Genomic DNA, 18,198 nt, shown 5'->3' with positions numbered 1-18,198 from the left:
AAAGTTCTGAATGTCCTTTAACAACTGACATATACAATAAAAGTTTACTTGACTTAGAAATGTCAAATAGGGGCACCTGGGTGGCTCAGACAATTGAGTGTCCGACTTAAGCTCAGGTCATGATCTCATGGTTCGTGAGTTCTAGCCCCACATCGGGCTAACCTCGGTCAGTGTGTGAAGCCTGCTTCAGATCCTCTGTCCACTTTGCCTCCTTTCCCCTCCTCTGCTTGCGTACTCTCTCTCTCAAAAATAAGATTTTTTTTAAGTCAAATAATTTGAGAGGATAATTTGGTAGAATATATTACAAAAAAAATTCTATGTGGCCAAAGAATGAGCAATTCCATTTCTAGGAATCTATTTTACAGATATAGTAACACAAGTGAGCAAAAATACATAGAAAGATATTCTCCACAACATTGTTTATAGTAGGAAAAAATCAGAGGCAACATAAAATACATCAACAGAGAAAACAATTAAATGAAATTAGGGTACAGTATACTACCATGGATTCATTTTTAAAAAACAAGGTAAGTCTACATGTACTCACATGACTGTTCAGATCTGCATGATATACTAAGTGAAAAAAACCAAGTTTCACAGAGAAATAAAATATTTAAGAATAAATTTAACAACAAAAGTGTAAAACCCACCTGAGGAAAAACTTTAAAACATTTCTAAAAGGGCACAAATGAATTCTCGCACACAGGAAGACATTTCTTATTTTGGCATGGAGCGCAAGTATCAAGAATGTCAAGTTGCTATAAACTTATAAATTTAATGCAACAAATATACCAATAATTCTTTTAAACAAAGCTAACGATTGATATTGAACCTCGTATTAAAAATACACATTCAAGAACAGTCAGGAAAACACTAAAATGCTAGAGGAGAGGACTAGTCCTTACAGACATTAAATTATACTCTGAAGACTCTATAATCAAAAGTGTGCTGCTGACCCATGAGTAGACAGACACCAGTGTGGTTAAAACAGAAAGTCAAAAACAGATCCAAGTTCAGATGGTACTTTAGTATTGTGTATGATAAAGAGAGCATCTAAAAATCACTAGGGCAAAAACTAACTTTTTAATAAATGGTTAAAACAATTGGTTAGCCATCTGGAAAAAGATAAAATTAGATCCATACTTCATACCACGCACAAGAATAGACTCCAAATGAATCAGGGATCTAAATGTAAAACAATAAAGCTATCCAAGTACCAGAGGGGAAAAAAATGGTGAATCTTCTCTAACGCTGATATAAGGAAAAACTTGTTAACTATGACTCAAAATCAGGAAGAGTACAAGAAAAGACTGATAATGTGATTACACAAAAATGTTTAATAAAATCTGCATGACAAGAAAAAACATCATTAACCAAAGACAATAAATAAAAAGGAGAGAAAAGATTTGCAACACATCACAGATAAAGAGCTAATATTCATAATTTATAAAGAACTCCTGAAATTGAAGAACTAAATAGTAGTAATTTGGCAAAAAAGTGGGCAAAAAACATGTTTACTCACATACATATACAGGAAAAGACGTCCAATTTCATTCATAAAAGAAACAGAAGTTAAAACTACATTGAGTTGCTATTTTTCACCCATCATATTGGCAAAAACGAAACACTTCTGCTTTGGAGAAATAGGCCTTCTCATACAGAAGAATGGAGAAATGGCGACTTCCAGGGCTGACATGGAGAAAGTACATAGGACTATCCTGTGCCAGAAAGTAAGGATGTGCCCAAATATGACAAGGATGTGTCAAAAGGACATAGGAGTCAGCTTGGAGGGTCTCCCACTGGCCAAATCCAGAACAATTTGAGCATCAAAATAAAGTAAGGAAAATAAAGTTAGAATACAGTAAAAAATCCCTGAGTCAACACCAATATAAGTAAACATATAAGAGTTAGGAGAACACTCTTCTATGTGGAAGAAAACCAATAAATAAATGAAGAGGGAATGATGGCATTTCAAATCACTATTGGGCATCATAAGAATAACCAATTGAGGCAAGAATCACCCAAGGATTCTAAAGCCTATGAGTCAAAGTTTGAGGAGAAATTAGAACATTAACTAAAAACATCACTCCACAAGATAGTTATTGTCTGTAAAGAGGGGAAGAGTAGCTTTACACTGGGCAAAACTGGCAGACCAAACTTTAATCAAATAATCAAAATTAGTATCACCAGCAGTGGGACAGACAGACATCGTGTGACTCCAAATATGACGCACTGAGAAAAACACAATCTCCCTTGTGCAGCATTTCTGCCAAGTGCAAAATCCGACTGTAACCAAGAGGAAGTTTCAAACAAACCAAAATTGAAGAACACTCTAGAAATAATTGGTTAATACTCTTCAAAAATGTCAATGCCATGAAAGTCAGAGAAACTGTTCTAGATAAAATAAGTCTAGATGTAACATATGATCTGGTATTTTCTTACCATAAAGACATTTTGGGAATAACTGATATAATCTGACTAAGGTCTGTACTTAGATATTATTATCATATGAGTATTAATTTCTTGATTTTTAAAAAGAATAAAGTTTTTAAGGAGGAGGAAAGGTAAGTTCTGGCCCACAATGTATAACTTGATTCTAAAGATAAGGAAATATCAGACAAACACAAAATGAAAATTTTCTATTATTAAAAAAAAGGACAGGCATGATTATATTCTTCAAAAATGTCAATCTGATAAAAGACAGAAAAACTGTAGAAATATTCCAGATTAAAGGATACAGATATGACCACTAAATATGCTATGTAACCCTTGACAGGATCTCCTACCACAGGGGGGAAAATGTTATAAAGGACCTTATTAGGAGGTGCCTGGGTGGCTCAGTTAGTTTCACATCTGATTTGGGCTGAAGTAATGATCTCATAATTCATGAGTTTACACTGGCCCTGTCAGCATGAAGCCTGTTTGAGATTATCTCTCTCTTTCTCTCTCTCTGACCCTCCTCCATTTTCTCTCTCAAAATAAATAACATTTAGGAAAATATATTTTAAAAAGGACCTTATTAGGACAACTGATAAAATCACAATATTTATAGCAGATTAGATGAAACCATTTTAATGATATAAATTTATAAGCTAACTGTATATAACCAAAAATCTCTATTCTTAGGAAATGGCCACTGAAATATTTAGAGATAAAGGGCCATGCAATATGCAACATCCCAAATGACTCAAAAAAATATATATGTAACACACATATACATACATAAATATAGAGAACAAGAAAATATGCACCAAATGTTACCAGGTGAACTAAAAATAGCTGATCTTTGCATTATCTTTGGGGGGTTTTGAAACCTTTAAAATTTCTAATGGTCCATCCTCCAAATGAAACTACTCAGAATTATCATAAGGGTGCCTGGGTGGCTCAGTCGGTTAAGCTGAGACTTCGGCTCAGGTCATGATCTCTTGGTTAGTGGGTTCGAGCCCTGCGTCGGGCTCTGTGCTGACAGCTAGCTCAGAGCCTAGAGCCTGTTTCAGATTCTGTATCTCCCTCTCTCTCTCTGACCCTCCCCTGCTCACGCTGTCTCTGTCTCTCCCTCAGAAATAAATAAAACATTAAAAAAAAATGTTTTTAAAGAATTTTCATAGATTAAGATCAGCAATCTTAAAAAAAAAAAAAACTACCCTAAGAGTTTAGTGCTTAAATATTTTAACACTAACTACATTTCCTACGTGTTCATTTGAGAGACAAGGGGTCTCAAAATGACCACGCTATATCCTAAGGAAAACACAACTAGAAAGAAGCTGAAATGTGCAAAAGAAATTCTACCACATGTGGCTAAGATCATAAGCTTCTCTAGACTCAGGCCACCTGGCTGGGAACTTGGGCTCTAACCCCTAAGCTTTACTAAACTTTGATTTTCTCTTCTATAAAGTGGGAATAATAATAGTACCTATTTCCTACGACTATTATGGGATTAATGGAGTAGAAGAAAAATACTTTAGCAAAATGCCCAACACATGCTAAGCACTAGTATTATTATTATCAGGTCCCCACTGTATTGTAATGTACCTGGCATAAGTCTACAGGGCCTTTGGTATCTGATTACAAAGGGAACCAGAGAAGAATTCATCCTGTTTATCCAGCACCACACTATAGTAAAGAAACTCTAATTTTAAATTTTGTTTTATGTTTTATTTATTTCTGAGAGAGAGACAGCGTGAGCAGGAGAGGGTCAGAGAGAGAGGGAGACTGAGAATCTGAAACAAGCTCCAGGCTGTGAGCTGGCTGTCAGCACAGAGCCCAACGCGGGGCTCTAACCCACAAGCTGTAAGATCATGACCCTGAGCCGAAGTCTGACGCGCAACCGACTGAGCCACCCAGGTGCCCCAAGAAACTAATTTTAGGCTCCAGTTTTGTTTTGGGTTTGTTGTTGTTGTTTATTTGTGAAGAGAGAGACAGCACAAGCAAGCACGTGCACATGTGCTAGGGGCAGAGGGAGACAGAGAATCTTTTTTTTTTTTTTAAGTTTATTTATGTTTGAGAGAGAGCGCATGCGCGAGGGTGCACACACGTGCACACCTAAGCCAGGGGAGGGAGAAAGAGAGGGAGAGAGAACCCCAGGTGACACATGGCTCCAACCCAGAACGGAGAGATCACAACCTGGTATCTAGAATCTGAGCCACCCAGGTGCTGAAGTGGGGGAGGGGGTATCTTAAGCGAGCATAGGGTCCAAAGCAGGACTGGATCCCACAACCCTGGAGTCATAACCTAAGCCAAAATCCAGAGCCAGACACTCAACCAACTGAGCCACCCAGGGACCTCAGGCCCCAGTTTCTAAGCAGAATAGCCCCTGGGGTAAAAAATAAATGAAAAGTCCTCTATCAAATTCTCATGACTTGATGAAGTATCAAATTGAAAATATCCAATTTGCCCCCATCTTCTTTCTACGTTCACCAAGTAAAGTTATGATCCAAATGTTATCCTTTCAACAGGTTTACAGCTGGCATCTCCTACTGCAAATTAACACAGGGAAATTCAGTCTCCTGTAAGCTTGCTTCGCAGGCTTCATTCTATCTCACAATCCCCATCAACTCTACCGGGGAAAATCAGACTTTTTCATCTGCAAAGTCATGCCCTAGGTGCCTGATTCAACAGCCTGGAGTTCCTTTCCTCTTAAAGGCTTGTCCCAGCAATCGGCAGCTTCGCTCCCTGACAGGAACTCACCTACCACTGTTGACAAGTTAACTTTCCAGAAGCATCTATCAAGAGCAGGCTATCTGTCTCTATTAACCACAGGATGCCTAATGGACACTGGGAGCAATTCAACACTCACTGATTAATAAACACTGGCCTTCAAAAGAAAAAGGCACTAAGTACCAATCAATAACTTCGTGTTAATCATACAACAGAAAATAAACTGTGGTTGAGTTAACTCCAAAATTAATTTTAACCTTTCATGCAACATATTTCAAAACACCGTGAAAGAAGTTATTTTTTAAAGATAAATATCACACAAATTGACTATACAATTATATAAAAATCGTCATCACATGAAATAATCAAATTGCTATCAAATGGAAATAATTTACTAATAAAATAGATTTCTGAAATTTACTCAAAAAGGTTGTTAACCTTCATACAATCTGCAGTAAAACCCAAGAATCTGTCTTTAAAGAAAAAAGACGTTATTCCTAAACACTCATCTTCTCTTAGTGCCTTTTTAAACACACTTCTCTTTGATCATCGAAGATAGCACATACGTATGCAACGTAAATTCTGAGTCCCATTATGTCACCTTCTGTGCTTTTCTACGGAAATAAAATACTTCCTGTTCTTTATTCTTGGAGGAGGAAAGTATTACCTCTTCCTTCATGCTCTCCTCTGTGAAATTCCCAGACTTCCTGGATATCAAGACTGACCTACCCAAGTTCCTCTTCTCTACACCAGCAGCTCCTGAAAAATACCTTCTTGCATCATGAAACACGCTCTTCCATTAAATGGCACAAATAGCAAAATTCCCTTCAAAACTGAAAAGATAAAAATTTTCCTCCACCTTCTTTGCTTCAAGTCTCATTCTCCAAATTTCTCCTGGACATAAAGAGAAGTATTATCCAATACACTACCAAGCTAATAGTATTATCGACATGTAAGTCTAGCTTGCCCATTTACTACTTACTTTTGTATTCCAAACAATTCAAACTTCAAAAGTAAAAAACGGATATTGAGGGAAACATTTCCCTGTCCCCCTCCTCTTCAAGGCATGGATGTTGTGGTCCATTCCTATTGTTCCAGAGATATTGTATGTCTATGTGTGTGTGCAACTATTTATAAATTCTTTTTGTTTTTTATTTCTCATTTTTTTATTTTACACACACACAGAGAGAGAGAGCGCGCGTGCACACATGCACATGCATGAGAGAGAAAATCCCAAGCAGGCTCCACACTTAGCACAGAGTCCAATGCGGGGCTCGATCCCACAACCCTAGGATCATGACCTGAGCAGAAATCAAAAGCCAGACACTTAACTGACAGAGGCCCCTATAAATTCTCCTTTTTACATTCTCCCATGCCTTATTCTTCCTTAAGGTTGTATCATGAAAATATTCAAGAATATAATATATCAAAATATAATGAGCCTCCTCTTTCTGTTTTTATGACTACATGACTTTTTAAATACGTACAAACCAGTTTATGCGGATCTAGTCTCTTGTCCCACCAATTCATTCAACACACACTATACCAGACAAGTCTTCCTGATTTTATAAACAATAATAAATACACATTCCACTCCCATATTTAAGTATTTTCTATACATTTGACCATGTTATTACATCAGTGCTAAACTTCTTAGGTGTGATCACTGTAGTGTGGTTATTAGTTATTATTAGAAGAAAGTCCCCTTTAGCAGGTATTTAGAGGTGAAATGTCATGGTATCTGAAACTTATATTCAAGTGGTGAAACAGAATATTATAAATATACTTACCACATTTGATTCAAAACACACACATACAGTGAGCATGAAGGACAGCACAGCAAAATGTTAACAACTGTTTCACCTACAAGGATATATGCATATTTATGGCACTGTTTTTCTAAAGGTTTCAAGCTTTCAAAATAAAAATTTGGGGTAAAAGGGCTCTGGTACTTTCACAGAGTCCTCTCATTTGCCACTTTAAAACACGCAAGGGTGATGTCCCAACTGCCAAGCCTGTGTCCTTACCTAGTCCGACAGCATCCCCGCACTCTCTCGCAGGAGAGCATCAGTTCTCTAGCTGTCCTTAACTACCAGGGCGTCTGGCTGCTGCAGCTGTGGGGCTGGCCAGGTCCTTCCCTACCGCTGCCCTCCGCCTCCTTTCTCTCTCCTGCCTCCACCACTCCTCGGGGTGCTCAGACGTTCACCCACTCCTTTCATGGCCTGTGCGTCAGAGACCCAGCTGGAGGGTAACACCTAGAGGAAGAAGCCATCTTGGACAGTTCTTTTGTAATTTCCCCCATCACCCAGCTAATGTGATGCACAGGAGAGGTGGTCCAAAGCATGCGTTTAATTGAAAGAAGGGGTTTCTTTAGGCAAAGCAGAGCACGGTTAACTACTAAGCAATGAGGGAAAGGGCTCAGAGCTCACTGTCACACCCAAGCCTCCTCATCTTTCTCTCCAAGGCTTTCAACTCCCCTCAGCTTTCCTCTCCTTCCAGACTGTCACAGCTGTCTTCTCTCTGACACAAACAATGACAGGTTATCCTACTAAGAATGGAAAAACCTGTTCCACAATCTCAACTACAGCAACTCTACAAATTAGAAGAGCTGAATTCTCTTAAATCTTACTTACATGACATTACTCTCGGACACTGCAATAAACTATAAACGATTTGATTAGCGCACCTATCAGTTATCCGCCTATGGAATATCCCATATGGTACCCTTCCACCAGTTTGAAACTAGAAGAGACCTACTCTAAATGTGTTGACTTCAGTTAACCAAGATCAAGCTGGAGACACCTGACTATAGTGGCAACCACGATATCCTTCAGAAAAGTTGATTCACAGCAAGAAAATAAATGAATGATACCTACAAAAAACAAAAAGGAACAATATCTACTTGAAATAAGAGACACATTGAAATCGTGGAAATGTACAAGAAAAACTTGTGTCTCTTTCATTCTTCTCACCTGAGTACAAGTCATGGTTCTGGAAGGGACGTTCAAGTACAACCATCCAAAAACTGGGATCCAGGGAAATTAAGCACCTCATAACTAATAAATTCTTCTCAGGCTTCTCTGCCCATTTTACCTCGAAATTTCATAAATTAAATCTTTTGTCCAAAAAAGCGGAGTGGATAGTGGAATGGAAAACCTAACTGTGGTCGTCTATGCCACTAACCAGCTGTGTAAAATGAAGTCAGCTGCCTTATTTATAAAATAAGAAGAGGCATTCAATCAGCTGTGAAGCCCCTGGAACTGGAAAACGCTCTGATCCCTTGAGAATGGCGTAAGTAGTCGCTGCATATTTACAACCCATTTGACTGTCACATTCTTTCACCTAACTTTGTTACAGCTTAAGCAATTTAAAAAAAAACCTTGAACATTTATTTATTTTTTGAGAGACTGAGAGACAGAGCACTAGTGGGAGAGGAGCAGAGAGAGAGGGAGACACAGAATCTGAAACAGGCTCCAGGCTCTGAGCTGTCAGCACAAAGCCTGATACGGGGGCTCGAACTAATGAACTGCGGGATCATGACCTGAGGTGAAGTTGGACACTTAACTGACTGAGCCACCCAGCTACCCCAAGCTTAAGCAATGTAAAATCATTATGTTAACTCAGACAACATCCCTATTTACCAACAATTTCATAACCAGAAAGAATCCTGAAGTTCATTATCTACAGGATTACTATCAGTTAAATTTTGGCAGAATGTCCTTTAGCACAAAATCTGAATATTCACATGAAATATATCTCACATAATATTTTCCAGTCAACACAGAATATGCTATATAAACATATGAAACTCTTTGGAGATCTTTTGCATCAGCAGAGAATCTTATCAAAGGAAAACTTGTATTTAGCTCTGGGTAGCCATTGGGAGAGGAGAAAGGAAGAAATGAAGAAACAGAAAAGAACCAAAGTAGGAAAAAAGAAAAAAACAAATGCGGGATGAAGCAGAGAGAGTAAAGAACACAGAAAGAAGAAAGAACAAACAAGGAAGAGAATAATGGCCAAAAATGGCTTGTCAGTATCCCAAGGCCATGGTGTGCTGGCATCACACAGCACTTCCAGATGGATCCCACACATCTTTAAGCGTTGTTTGTTTTCTTTGGTTTGGTTTTGGACACAAAGTTTGCCCAGAAAGGACATACTTACTAGGGGCTGCTCCTAGACTCTAGGTCCAGGATTAGAAAGATTCCAAAGCATGAAAAGTAACACAGAAAGTGCTGCAATCCCAAATACACTGGATTTCATTAGTAATACCCAGGACCTGACCTGTTCATAATTAGTAATCTTTCCAGAGTCTAGATCCCTTAACTCTGAGAGCACAATGATCCAAAAAAGATCTTTTAGCAAGTAACGTACATTTATACAATTCCACTTCAGTGCTTTCAAACACGGAGTACCCTGCAAAACCAAGAATGAAACACAGTAAGGAGGAGGGCGTTTCCAGTCACTCTCAGGGTCCCACTGCCAATGTCCTCTAAAAATGCCAGGCCCTTCCTGGGGGTAAGGGGCTAGGAGCATGAGACACAGAACGAGCCCAGGATAAGATAGGATACCATCCCCACCCCCACACACGGGAGCAAATGTTCTTCAGCTATGGTGAGAAATTTCTTATACAGATGAACATTCTAAAAATCTTTTTAAAGCAAATCTGGTGTTGGGATATTTCTGTTGTTTACAATCGCAAATGATCTGCTATTATTGAAAACTATTCTGAAGGCGATACGAACTGACTCAACAGTGAGCATATGGATTCATTAAGCCTACAAAGTCTTTGTTCAAACTGCAAGTTAGGTAGTAACAAATATAAATGGCAAAGAGCAAACTCCTATGTTCCCTTTCAGGAGAATTAAATTAGTAGCAGAAAGAATTTTAATTTTGAACCCTTTAAGAGTGGGAGAAAAACAAAATTCTTGTACCTTTTGTCATGAAAATAGGAGAAGCTTTTTAAACACAGCAACCACAGTAACTGTTCACAAAGTAACTAAAAGGCATAATCAACTAGACCACAGATTTCAAAGATAAAATCCAAAGAAAGGCTATGAATGGCATTCTATCTAAAAATACTTTTCACTTGGGGTGCCTGGCTGGCTCAGCAGCTTGAGCATCCGAATCTTGATTTCAGCTCAGGTCTGATCTCAGGGCCGGGAGACTGAGGCCTGCGCTCGCATGGGGCTCTCTGTTGACATGGGAAGCCTGCTTGGGATTCTCTTGCTCCCTCTCTCTGTGCCCCTCCCCTGTGTGTGCACACGCATTCTTGTGCTCACTTGCTCTCTCTCAAAAATAAACTTAAAAAAATAATAAAGCTACTTTAAAAACACTTTTCACTTGTTGCTATCAAATACTTGCATTCTCAGGCAATAATCCCTAAAATTCTAAGAGTCCTCACAAATTCTTTTGGGATAGAGCCTCTAAGAATTAGGTATTATACAATTTTGAAAAACTAAAAAAACGGGAAAAGCTGAAGGAATATCAACAACCCTAAAGACAAACCTGATTAAGTAAGTGTTCCTAGCATGGCAATGATTAATCTCTCTGAAAACATAAAGAAACAAAAAAGATAATCTAGATGTTTAGAAAACGGACAATACATGCAATGAATGCATGATACATCAATATGAGAGCAGAAAGCAAAACAATTGTCAGTGGCCTTGACAATGAACAGATAAGTAGCTTGGCGTAGTTGTGAACATTACCGAAAGATTCAGTACTAACAAAAATTCCCCTAGAAATAGGAAACAGGCACTCAAGGTCACAGACCATGTATAATTTTGCAAGGAAAAAGATCTGAGGTAGCATTTTTTAATAAGCTGTTCAAGAATTAACAAAAGAATTAAGCAGGTTCCCAGAAACTCCCCTAGTGAACCATCAATGAAAAAGAGGTCTTTAGAGGCCCAGTGTCTCCACCGTGGGGATGAGAGGCAGCAAAATCTTCCAAATCGGGGTCAACAACCTTTCCAAAGTGGAGTGTTCAGGTTCAGTGTTCAGGTCTTCTGATGTAGACAGCACAAGTATGGAGAAGGGTGCCCTGAGGCTCCTCCCTAGCTTCTGCGGGAAAAGGGCGGCCAGCCACACTGCAGGCAGTCTGAAATAAGGAGTCCTGGACCTCCTGATCCTGGGACTGAGCAGCAACCCCCCTACGCTGAGACCCCAGTCTTGATTAACAGGTATCTTTCCAAAAGCTGAAATATTCCTGCAAGGGTGTGAATAAACTCAATCACAACATTTTAGGGCCAGAAGCCCCTCACCCCAGCAAGCCCTCATTTTCCAGACAACAGTCTCTGCCACAGGGCTGGACATTCTCCCCCATGGTTCTGTAGCCACTGGGAACTAGAATCCAGTGGGAAGAACAGGAAGCGCTTGGCAGAGCAGCCAAAGAGGCACATACCCGCTAATTGTCTTTATGGTTATTACCACTACTCTACCTTAATACCCTTTCCACCAAGCTAAATAAAATCAGCCATAGCCCAAGAGAGAACTGGCAGGAAAAGGAAGAAGGGAAGCATGTGGAGGCAGGATCGTGGAGGCAGGATCGTGAAGGAAATCCACAGGTGGGGGGCTATGGCCAACCAGAAGTCAGCCTGAGAAGCTACATGCCCAGCAGAGAGAGAAACAGAACTGACGCAAGTCGAAAGAAAGGAAACTCAAGAGATGTGGGAAGGGCAAAGACAGATGTTGCCCAGTGCTAATGTGATTAAATGCGAGAAAAATACTAAGTGTCTTAACTCCCTAAAGCACAGGAGGCTTTTAAAAGATGCTGAGGAAGGGTAAGGCGGGAGATAACGTGGCACATCCAGCCTCCCACTGCCAGTGAAAACTGGCCCACAGGCTACCCCCAGCACTCCTGTCATACAAACTGCCAACCCCAGCCTCAAACTATCAAGTCTAAAGAATTCAAACCAGTTTCCCAGATTTAGTTACGAAGAGTCTGTCACAGATATTGGAGTCAAGAAATGACAAGTAGCAAATCACATGTAGTCCTTTTCAAAGAAATAAATGGTAAATCAAAATCTAAGGCCCTTTCCATGAAACATAGTCTAAAATCAATTATATGGAAGCTGACTCCACTTTAAGATTTAAGGTTCAATCATTTTATAAAAGCAGTTAGGAAACAAAATTTCAAGATACAATTAAAACCGGCAGACGTGAAAAGCAGTGAGATCTCACGGCCTTGGCCCAGATTTGCGTCCTGTGCTACACAAATGATTTGGTTCCTAATCCATAGAACACATCCAGTAACAAACACTGCGTATGCCTTCCTGGAATTTGATTTAAACAAGTTAACAATCATAAAGCAATCTAAAAAAGTAAGCACTGCATGGATCCTGGGCATAACTCTGGAAAGGCATGTGACAGAAGTCAAATAATAGCATCTGGTGATATCTTGAAGCATTCACTGGAAATGAAAAGGAAAACTCGTTAATTTATTTTCTAACAAAGAAGTCTGTGCCATTAACTAGATTTGACGTACACACATACAGTTTTAGAACACGTAAACTTAAAGGCCTTTCATTTTTACCCTGCCACCCCCTACTCCTCACCCATTTCTTTTTTACTCCTTGCTCTCAGATAACATTTTTCCCCCTTAAAAACTCCTGCTATTCGTTCTTCTCTCATAAATTCACTCACATTAGAACATACTGTCAAACCTCACTTCAACTCACCTCAAACCTTGAATCCATCTGGCTCTAGGCACCTGGGAGTTTAGTTTAATATGGAATATTTCCAGAGTAACACCTGTTAGAATGTCTTAGGATCTGTACCAACCCCTCCTCAAAGCCCCTTCACTACTTGCCCCCTTGCCGAACCCCACACCATGAAAATAAACACACACTTTGGTTAAGAACAGTGCACTTGACCTCCAAGGGCCACTTTAAGACATCTCCTGGCTTCACAGCTGTCCTACCAGCTTCTAGCCCAAAAGGCTCCTCGTTTAGAAACCGCAGAGCCTCCGCTGTTCCAAGTCCGCAAGACAGGGAAAGGCTATGCTGTCACAACTTACTCTTCATCCCCTAACGGGCAACCCCTTCCTGCAGCTGAGACTCTTCCGCTAAAAGCAGTTAACTTGGGAGGAAGTCCAGGTTAATGCTATCCGTCTACCATGAACCCAAACGCACAGAGTTGTAACTAGGAAAGGAGCTCTGTCTCATAAACACCATTTCATTTAGTGAGCTCCCAATTACGTAATATGCTACAAATCATATCCTGGAGCTGACCATTAAAAGGCACTTGGTTAGATTTGATACAACATTCAGATTTAAGAAAGAAGATAGTTCTGTCCTTTAATAACCTCAGAAATATTTCAGTATAATTTAACTGGAGACCTTGACTACCAGGTAAGAATACCCAATCTGTGTTTGAACAGATCCAAAAGTGTTGCAAAATATCTGAATTCTCATAAAATTAAATTAATCCATTTTAAACTTTTACAACTCAGTCTGCCATCCAGCAATCTTTAAAGGACACGATGTTGCAGAATTCAAAGGACAGGTGTCTGCCCCTTGAAAAGGAAAGAAACAGACCCAAGATTATACAGCTTTAACAAGGATAATCTGATCCAGTGGTTCTCAAAATGTAGTCCTCTGACCAGCGGCAGTATCTCCTGGAAACCCGAACAAACTGCAGATCGTGAGGCCCACCCTAGACCTGCTGAGTCAGAAACTCGGGGTGGGAGTCCAACAATGTGGGTTTAAGAAGCACTGGGTGAGCCTAAGGCACGCTCAAGTCTGAGAACCACTGATCCGATCCACCCACTCCACTGAGAGAAACGAAACCAGTAACTTCCCTCGATTATTATACCAAGTTAGTAACCAACACCACTAAATACAGTTCTCCATAAACCTAAAATGATTCTTCAACTATACACCTGAATCCAAAGTGGTCCCATAGGATCTTTTGCCTAATACATTCATCTCTATCTATTGCAGTATGAATTCTTTTATTATTGCTATATGGCTAAACACATAAATTCTTTTGTCTTGAATAATTTACATCTAATAACTTTTAAAAAAAAAAAACCTTCGTGTTACTGACTTATGCACAGCTCAAATCTCACAGTCCTTTATATTGAATTGGTTGCTAGGGTAAATTTTTGTTGCTGATAGCAGAGGGTTAGTTCTGTCTTGTTATAGTTGTGCTTTGGTTTGGTTTGAAGAGCCAACAGCAAAAATTTATTAGATACCTGGTTATTAGTTTTGGGGCTTCCTCCCACCACCACTGACATCAAAAAGGTTCACACCAAAAGTGTGTAAAGAGTAATCAATTAAGAGGCCAGAAATCGCAAAAGGGAAAGTCTCCCTCCCCCTCCCAACATCCCCCCCAAAAAAGCACTTCACGTTTTATCTTGCAATGTATCCTATGATTTCTTCTAAATAAATAGATTTACATTTTCAAATATAGCTTACTTAGCCTAGTATAACATTAGTTTTCATTTGTGGAGCACATAGTGGCAGAAAGGTAGGAAGCTAGCCTGCGTCCTAGGCATGCGGACAGGCTTGTAATGCAGCCACACCTCACACCACGAGGAAGGGAAGTATGATGCACAGCAGTGACAGCAGCCGGTGCAGCACCTTCTACAAGCACTAGACCACATATCGGGCCCTATCATCAACTCACCAACACAGCACCCACCACATGAAATGAAATCTACAATTGTGGGCCTTGGGGCTCTCGTTCGGAACAGATGTTTGATGTATGTAGTATATAAATATTTCCAAGTCTAGTAGTGGTTATCTGCACAACTAAACATCTGTTTCTACTCACATTTTTAAATATCCCCTTTGAGAACTTTATAACTTGGGTGTTAGGATTACCACAGACTGAGATTTAGAGATTTAAGAAATAAATGCTTCCATTCCTGTTTCTCACGTTGAAGCTCTTTTCTCAATGTCATGCCATTCGAGATGTATTTTCAGAGCTCTTTTCAGACTCTATTAACATACATAATTACCTTCAACTTTACAAACCAAATTTTCTAACTAACATAGTCAGTGCCATGAGTTATTTCTCTGAAAAAAGAATCAGGGACAAGTGCACAAGGCAATAGAAAGAACTACTTCAATATTACTTATACTTCCAACTCTCTCTGTATGACCTGACCAAATCTTCTCGTGACTTTATTTTTCTGTTACCAATAAAGGGTAACAAGTCCTGCCACATAGCTCACAGGGAAGAACTCAAAGCCTCTGAGCGAACAATTCCCCTGGAAAGACTGCATTCCTTGGAGAACCATAAACTTGGTGTAGTTACTGGTACTCGGCTCCGTTCAGCTCTATAAATATACCTTCTGAAGCCAAATTAGAGGGGTTCACTTACTTGAACATTCATTCTTTCAACAAATAATTATAAGCACTCGGTACGTGTCAGACACTATACGAGGCACTGGGGATACAAGGGTCGGCAAGACAAATACAGCGCCTGCTCTTCACAGTACATCTTAGAGAAGCCATGGTTAAGCTTATGGGACTTCCATCTAGTTTACAGGCCCAGGGCTCAAATCCCTTTGACTTATAACTACTCATAATTATAATTATTCACCATTGCTCCACTCTGCTCCTAAAAAATGGAGATCACATGAATTACAAGAAAAGTTCAGGGAACACACAAGACAAATGCTCTATAATACGAAGACCTCACAGAGGTCAAAAATATCACCTAGTAAACACTTTATAATCTATTAACAAGAAGCACAGTTAGGCCCTAGGGTATGAATCAAGATTTTTCTTTTAAAGGCAGAGTAACCTTAGCCTAAACATTTACCTGTCAAGTACTAGCCTTACCCATAAAAAATCCTTCATAGCTGTGCTATCCAATATCTTTGCCACTAGCTAGTGGTGGCTTTTACACTGAAATCAACTAGAAAATTAGTTCCTATGTCACACCAGCCACACTTAAAACTCTTCAGCTGGCCAGTGGCTATTACTTGAGGTCATTATAATCATACTGGCATAAATCATTTCTATCATCTCAGAAAGCTCGACCAGACAGTGCTGCTCTATAAATACCCTTGTAACACTAAATCTAAAACTCACAGCGCAATGAAACGTGATTAAGCATCTATACTCTGTTATGGCACATAAAATATGTCCATCTGTAATGTAGTGCCCTTTCTTCCCTCCTAAACATGCTGAAAAGTGAGGATGTTGAGCATCTGTCCCAGTGTACAGAAGTAGGCAAGAAAATTCATGCTGTCCAGTTGGCCAATTAAGAATGAAATTCGGAAACAAGTGAAAACTGATTACATTTCGTTCCTTCGTTTTGTTCCTTTCACAAGATCATGTCCACAATACTTCCGTATTGTTAAAAGATGTATGCTGGGAGCCTAATAAGCTAGGAGCAGAGGAAACAAAGACAGTTAAGAATAAAGACGGGTGACATAGGCAAACACCACATATAACGCAACACAAATTCAATTCAGACCTACACAATAAACTTACGTGCCTACTGTGTTCCAGTGATACATGGATAAAGAATCATCGTTAGCACCTGACAAGCTGGATTTAATCAGTGTCTAACACATAAACAAAAATACCCTATGCTGTAATAAATTCAGCCACACAGGTATATACACAGCAAGCGGTAGGGAGGGTATTTATTTTAAATGTTTTCTGAGTGGAAACCTGGGGAAATTTCGTGAACTAGGTACTCAAGAAGCAGAGGAACAACCTATACAGAGCTGTGCAAAGGAGCCACAACTGCTCCACTTTGCTGGAGCAAAGTGCTCCTGGTGGCTAAGAAGGAAGGGGATGATGGGAGAAGGAGAGATTATTTCCATGCCAGACCCATGACACTCATGTTTGCGTCCCACTTGCCTCACGGGATCTACAAACCTTCCTAACCCAAAATGCAAGCAACGTGAAAACCAATCCCTAAAACTTGATAAGACGCCTATGCCTGCTTTACAGCTACCAATACTAGTGAGCGATCATTAGGAAGAACCCAAGCAAGGGGCTTCTGTGGCCGCTCATGTAAATCCTTAGAAAGAATCTGCACCTTCCATTCCCGACTCTCCATAGCGTTTTAGAAACGCTATGGTCAAGCCTCAAAACAAGAACAGAAAAACTTCCATAGAATCTGCTCTCCTTTTATTACTAGGATCCCTGTCTCTTCACGATAAACTTCATGTAAGTATTTGCAGCCTTCAGGCCTTAACAAATTCACCAAGTGATTCTCCCCTCCCCCACAACAATCCCAGTAAAACTTTGCAGAGAAAAAATATATACAGAAACAGATGTACGTAAACTCGCGGGGTCATGGGCAAACACTTAAGTATTCCTATTCACACAAATACACGGCCCTTAGGTCAAAGCGTTATTTCCGATGCAGCATATTAATGGTCCAAAGCCTGAGGTCTGGAGTCAGCCTCCCCGGGTACTGATTAGGGATCATCTCTGACCAACTCTTACCTCCCCTCCTGAATTTCAATTTCCCAATGGGGATGACAATGTTTGACCAACTATCCACACCTGCGTAGCCACAATGCAGACGGTGACCCATCTAGTGACAGATCAATACGTGTTAACTATCTCAGCTATATTTACTATTTCCTCCCTAAAGATAGATGGTTTCACAAACATCTATGCCATCAAGCCGGCGACTTCTGCTAAGTTTTCGTCCCTCACTGTGCATCGAAAATAGAGAGGGTTTTTTTTTTTTCCCTAAATACTCCACCGTCCAGGCCCTATTTGGATTTGGGGTCAATTAATCTGTGATTGGGCCAAGCGTCGAGTTCTTTTCTCAAGCCGTTTATAATTTGCAGCCAGGATTAAGAACCACATGCAGGTCTCTATGTGCCCGTAGAAAATACACACGCCAGTAAGGTCTGCTCCATCCCGGACCGAACCAGCGCAGGCCGGGCCCCCACTCCCCCCACCACCGCCCGCCAGGGGGGACGAGGCTCGCCTAGACGCTGCGACGACGAACTCGAAGGGCGGTGGGATTCACACCCACGTCCGAATACGGCTCACGGAGCATCAACTCCCACGAACTCCACCAGATGCAGCCTCGACACCCTGCACCACCGGGATCTGC

General features: G+C 40.1%; 1 long non-coding RNA gene across 2 annotated transcripts in view; it reads right to left on the bottom strand.

Moving 5' to 3' along the window:
• LOC144237099 (uncharacterized) overlaps window positions 1–18,198 on the bottom strand; it is a 165,552-nt gene that overhangs the window by 145,507 nt on the left and 1,847 nt on the right. The gene's annotated exons all lie outside the window — the stretch shown is intronic.

This window comes from Crocuta crocuta, unplaced genomic scaffold (genome assembly GCF_008692635.1).
Source record: "Crocuta crocuta isolate KB4526 unplaced genomic scaffold, BGI_CrCroc_1.0 scaffold266, whole genome shotgun sequence".
In the NCBI taxonomy this organism is placed as follows: Eukaryota; Metazoa; Chordata; class Mammalia; order Carnivora; family Hyaenidae; genus Crocuta; species Crocuta crocuta.
This window is presented reverse-complemented; position numbering and strand designations above follow the sequence as displayed.